This window comes from Cupressus sempervirens, chromosome 8 (assembly GCF_028749045.1).
Source record: "Cupressus sempervirens isolate cs-2001-9-10 chromosome 8, ASM2874904v1, whole genome shotgun sequence".
NCBI classification, from domain to species: domain Eukaryota; kingdom Viridiplantae; phylum Streptophyta; class Pinopsida; order Cupressales; family Cupressaceae; genus Cupressus; species Cupressus sempervirens.
In genome coordinates this window covers 800904078-800910290 of record NC_143125.1, presented here as the reverse complement: position 1 = coordinate 800910290, position 6213 = coordinate 800904078, and the positions used below count along the sequence as shown (strand labels likewise).

General features: G+C 38.1%; 1 pseudogene; it reads left to right on the top strand.

The window, feature by feature from the left end:
• The first annotated feature begins 2037 nt into the window (after positions 1-2037).
• On the top strand, positions 2038-2721 carry LOC149544817 (large ribosomal subunit protein eL19y pseudogene; annotated as a pseudogene).
• The last annotated feature ends 3492 nt before the right edge of the window (positions 2722-6213 follow it).

Here is a 6213-nt window from a genome sequence, read left to right as displayed (position 1 = left end):
GGAGTTGGAGCATTTGCGGTCAAAACCAGCCCCAGACCCAGTTCGTTTGACTATTGAGGTGGATGATGGTAAGTACACTCCTATAGTAGCTTTTGAGGAGCTTATTGTTGAGACTGACATACATGTTCAGGGTTTGGAAGAAGTTGGTCTTAATGAGTTCGGGATACCGGTAGAGTCAAGTTTCCAGATTGATTCTTCTCAGTTAGTTGATAGTGTGGTACAGTGGGGTATGCCACCTTCACAGGAGGATCAGTTGTGGTGTGCAAGGAAGTATATTGATGCTTCCTCGTATAATTTTTACTGCACTGAACCGTTCATGGAGTATTTGTTGGATAGTGCATGTGTTCATTTGGACCCATATAAAGTGACAGAAGGTGTTCTCATCCATGATACTAGTGTTATTTGCAGATTGGTTGAGAAGATTATAGGGGTCCTTTCTACTATGCTACCTCACAGGGATCTCGAGGAAGGGTTTGTTGAGCAGAATGCACGGGATCCTATCCAGCCTACAGTCACTCGGAGTCAGAGATTGGAGCCATATATTGACCAGTTCAGTGATGATGAGCTAGCAGCAGAATTTGGAGGTTCTTACCGGCATTATACGGTAGGGTACGCTCATCATTTCTCTTTTGACACAGAGGTAGAAGATTTTATTTCACACAGATGTAGATTGGCTCTAGTTTCTTATCATCCATTAGGGGATAGATTGGCACCTTCTTTCGAAAAAAGAAGTGGTAGTAGCAAGTTATTCAGCCTGCAGCATCGACACACTCAGAGCAGTTTTTCAGAGATTGAATTTGATGGCAGTAATTTAGGTACCTATGGCTGTAGTCATATCTACAATGCAGTTGGGTGCAGGTGTCTTTTTGACAGGGACTTGAGTTTTGATAGAGTTGATGTTTCAGTTGGCTTGAGTTCCGCAGAATGTTTTCTTCTACTGACATCTATAGTTGGTTTTCAGATGATTCCATCAGAGTTGTCAGTCGTTTGGATGTTGAGTACAATTTCTCAGTTAATGGTATTGATGATTTCTCCACGGGAGTATGATGCAGATTGGGATGATACACAGATTTACATTTGGGATCCAGGCAGACTGATTGGTTCATGGTTCAGCCATTGCTTGGGGACAAGCAATTTCAGGAAGGGCAGACTGTCATGTCCCCAAATTTTTGGTGACAGTTCTATTTAATTAATTTAATTAATGGTTGTCCAAGGATGACTAATTAGTTATTTTAATTAAATAAATAAATATTAAAAGATGACCTTGCATTTAATAAAGTGACTTGGAAAATATTTAATAAAGTCACTTGAGGGATAAGATCAAAAATGTTCTAGAAGTCTCTGGAGAGGATGGAGAAAAAAGAATAAATAGGCACCCCAGGGCTCCATTCGAATCAGGCAGTTGTTTTATCTCTCTTGTTTTCAGATTGTGATTCAGTCACGGGTGCATTGTGGAAACCTAGGGTTTTGGCAATTGTCACAGTTGGCCATTGAGAACGATAACTCTCAATTGGTATGCGATTTTGAGGGTGTGAAATATCATCTGAATTATTGCAGATTGGAGGTGACATTCAGTCATTTCATCAGGGCGATTATTTGTGGCTTAGGGCCAAATTTGGAAAGATTGAGTTTTGAGGATCACTTTGAGTATTGAGATTCGAAGATATAATCTATTTACAAGGTTCACAGGATCAGTGGCAGTATTGGACAGAATAGGGAAGAAGGCAAGTTTCCTAGACAATCCTCCCAGCCAGCATTTTCGTATACATGGAGGAAGATTCGAAGGTGATTAATAATCCAATTCAGTTGCAAAGCATGTAAGAGCTTTGATATCCGGCACGGCGGCCTCCCTCATTATAACATTGAGACCAGCATGGTACCGCAAGTTGGAAGTTTGGCGGGTGATTGTATTATCCCGGGCAGAGGTTAAAGGTGGAACTCGAGCTGGAGTAGAATCACCCTAGACCACCCACATTCATCTTGGACTGCCGAAGGATAGCATAGACAGCACATTTCCAGTCAAGCGCTCTGCACACAATGCGCTCTACTTCCACTCCCATATTCGGCAACGCGTTTTCACCTGGATCACAGCGGGGAACTATAACATTTGGGCGGGCTCAGTAGTGATTAACGGGCGCCAAGGTTTCAGATCTTTTCTCCTCACGCATTTGGGAACTTGCATCATTTGATTTGTCCGACGGCTAGTTCATTACACCCATCGAATTATTAAGAAGATTGGCAGTCCAGAAACCCTCTATTTTTGGGTGCAATTTAATGAAGATTCCGATCAGGAAGGGAGTTCAAGATGACTGCGCAATTTGACATGACCCTAGGCGAGCGCCGTTCAGCAGATTAAAAATGTGAGGGCAGAATATCCGCAAACTTGTCAAGGATGGCTTTGTTATCAGGAGGCCTATGAAAATTCTCTCTCGAGCTTTGGAAGCAAAGAGGAAGGGGCGTCATTCTGGTTATGGTAAACGGAAGGGTACACGAGAGGCAAGATTGCCCACAAAGATTTTGTGGATAAGGCGTATGCGAGTTCTGCGTCGATTACTTCGCAAGTACAGGGAGTCAAAGAAAATTGACAAGCATATGTACCATGATATGTACATGAGAGTCAAGGGTAATGTGTTCAAAAATAAGAGAGTCTTGATGGAGAGCATTCACAAGTCCAAGAATCGTGGCGCAGAGAAAGACAGGGTCGAAACATACTTGCAATGAATGCGATGTGGAAATATCGTGAGCAGGTCTAAAAAGCCTTCACCGATCACTTCGCTGATAATTTCCCTAAGAATTTGTGAAGACTCAATTGTGCTTAAATTGGTGGCTTCATATCAAAGCCAATCTAATGTGCCATATTGTTGTTTATGATCAGTATTACAGTCGTTCATGTATGCATACTTTAGTGGTCTGTATGTTGGGGAGTTGTATCACATATTCTTGCAAAAGTTAAAGAGAGACCACGTATAGGCAAGGCTGTTAGTATTTTTATTGATATTTTAATAACTCTTGGTGAGGGTCATCATAGTGTTATCAAAGCCTGCCAGTGAAGGGTTTGACGAAATGTCAAACCTCTGAAGTTTTAAGAAATTTAGTGCTTAAAGAGTCAATCATCCTGTCGGGGATATTTCAACTTTACTCATATATGATTGTATCCTAAAGAGAAAATCAATCAAACTATAGGCATCACTTACATCTATCTCATTATTACAATATGCCAAAAACCTCAGATGTCTCAAGATATCTTCAAATGAAGAAGACCATTCTTGCCATTCCTTAAAATTTCCATCACCATGTATAGTACCAAGAATGAAATTTGGAATCCCCGTAGCAATTTTTTTCATTTTCCCCTGTATCAGTTGTATTTTTCCTATGAAAAAACCATATAACTCCCTTACCCTATGTATAATTTTTTTGGTATTAATTATTACCACCTTGATAATTCCTTTTTCTAGAGTTGCAAAGGGATCAAATTATCAAAAAATTGGGCATAAGGCCCCCAAGTTGTGAATAGAGGGTTAAAAAGGTCTAACGCCTCTAAGCACTTGTATTTAGCTCCTTGCAAGCTAATGTAATTGTTGTGCACAATTTGTGAAATAATCTATAAGGCACCAATGTTGTGCATAAGGAATTTTTGAATTGTCTTAATCTCTACCTCCTTAGCACCATCCCACTCATCAATATCCATGTGTTGGGCTTCTCTCGCAACTACCATGTCAGCTTCACTTTGAGTTTCATGGTCCTTCACCTCTGTAATAGGTCTAGTCACAATTCTTAAGATCCTTATTTCCTCCTCCATGTCATCTATTTTATTCTCCATGACATAATTCATATGCAACTCCTCCTCATATTTTTGTCTAGCCTCAATGGATATGCTATAAATTGTGTGCAGTTGCTCTTGCAATGTATCCATCTTGATCTTTCCCATTAATGATGTTGTATTCACTAGATTGTGGATTTGGTTACTAGATACCGTGGAGACATTCCAAAAAATTACATTTCCTTGGGGGGACTCATTTATCTCCATGAGATTTGTCTTATTGTCATCTAGAGCCATGCTCCATACTACCATTATTTTTCTATCTATATTAAATCCAGAGCCTTGCAGCTCATTAATGATGTTAGTCTCTTCAAAAGAGGCTAATCTCTCTTGCTTTCTTATCTGATCCAACATGATAGAGGAACTAAGTTCCCAACAAGGAAAAAGAAGCATTCCACTTCTCATTAATAATTCTCTTGCTTCCTCAAATGTGAGATTCTCATTGTTTGGATCATACTCTTGCAACCTTTACACTAATTCTATAATTTTCTCAGGTGAATCTTCGAGTTATAACTATAGGACAAGTTCATTCTATTTCACCTTATAAAGGAATGACTTAATTTTATTAGAATTTACAAATTGGTCATCCTTTGTGAATTCCTCTGCTTAAATTATTCTTCCATCCAACATTTGAATATGAAATTCAATCACGTTGGGGATCTTTTCATGTTCTCCTATTTGTTTGATCAAAAAAATGTGCCTCATGGTATAAAAGAATTTAGATCTTTGAGGAAAAATTTGTAATGTCTTTCCTCTAACCTTGTCAGAGATCTGAATCATCTTCTTCTTCTTCTTTCCTTTAGACCATGAAGATCTCTTTGGTTGATCATCCTCAACCTCTACAGTTATAACATCCTCTTGCTAAGGAGATTGGGGTTCTACTCTATCTCTAAAATTTGTAAGCACATGTGTCATCAATTCATCAAAATTGTCCAAGAACCTATTATACCTATCAAGATAAGGTGTATCATGGTGAAATCCCTTTAATGATGGGTATGTTTCCTTCATGGCTTCTTCTATCTTCATTATCTTACTCCAATTCTAGGTCCTTTCCCTACACACCTTTGTTTGCAAATAGTTCATGATGCAATCTTCCTCCTAAATTGGCTTCCTTTTAGGAAGAGTGTACTTCCTCATTTTTTTAAGAGAATTCCTCACCAAATCATTTGGATCATAGGTTCTAGATGGAGTAGAGGGTAGTTTAAATTCAGCCAAAAACTGATCTATCTCTTTTATAGCATCCTTCCCTATCAGAAAATCACCTATCTTAGTATTTCTAGCTACAAAAGAGACTTTCTTGGCAGCGGGGCCTAAATACTCTTTATTCATAATTAGTAATTTCCAGAAAATTGTAACTAACATAATCTCTTAGGGACATGTCTAGGTAATACATGGGGAGGCTGAGGACACCCAAAAACTCTTATAATTGAAAAAATATCAAATAAAAACAAACTAGCCCACTCATGGCTAAGTACCCTATCCCTATTTGGGCAAGTAGATGGTCTAATTAACATCCTTACTCCCCTAGGTATTCTTTCATTTATATCCATTAACATATTCATGATTGGAAAAATAAAATCATTATAGAAAGAAAAAGTACTAGCATAAGGATAAAACCTCTTCCAGAAGTGAGTCCACATTTTCACAAGTAGCATTACTCCATACTCTTCAGTGGCCACAATAAAGTCTAGATTGATATGCCCTATATTCTTGAAAATGATAATGTGCATCAACAATGAATAATGGAAAAACCTAAAGTTTCTCATTTCTCCGTTCTGAGCCACCTCAATTTCTTCATGCATCCTTTCAATGATGTCTTCTACAAAGTCATAATAGACATCATGATTTGGATCCTGGATATCCAATGCCATGAGATATATATATATATATATATATATATATATATATATATATATATATATATATATATATATATATATAGCCTAGGGCATTTATGGTGCCATCAATTCCCACCACCTTTTCAATCGTATGGATGGTATATCTGAAATATTTGTAGAAAAACTTCAGTGGCATTAGTTCTCCTACCTTCTTAGGAAATTCACCCTTTTTCTTCCTTGATTTGGGAATGTGCCTCCTCATGATAGTCCCAGTGTAGAAACCTTTGGAATTCTTGAAAGTCTCGTTCATTTTTTCTTTCTCAATTTTCTTTGTGAGAGGTCCTCCTACGTCAAAGACTTCGATGAAAGTCTCCCTATCCAATCTAAACAGGATACTCATATCCTTTTTGTGGAAGGCCTTGTTTGTCAGGTTATAAGATTTGATTAATGCCTTCACCAGGTCAACATCAATTATCACCTCTGGCACTATTAACTTTTCCATGTTTCTAATCCACAAGTTACAAATTGGTGATTTTGCATACCTATTTTGATAAA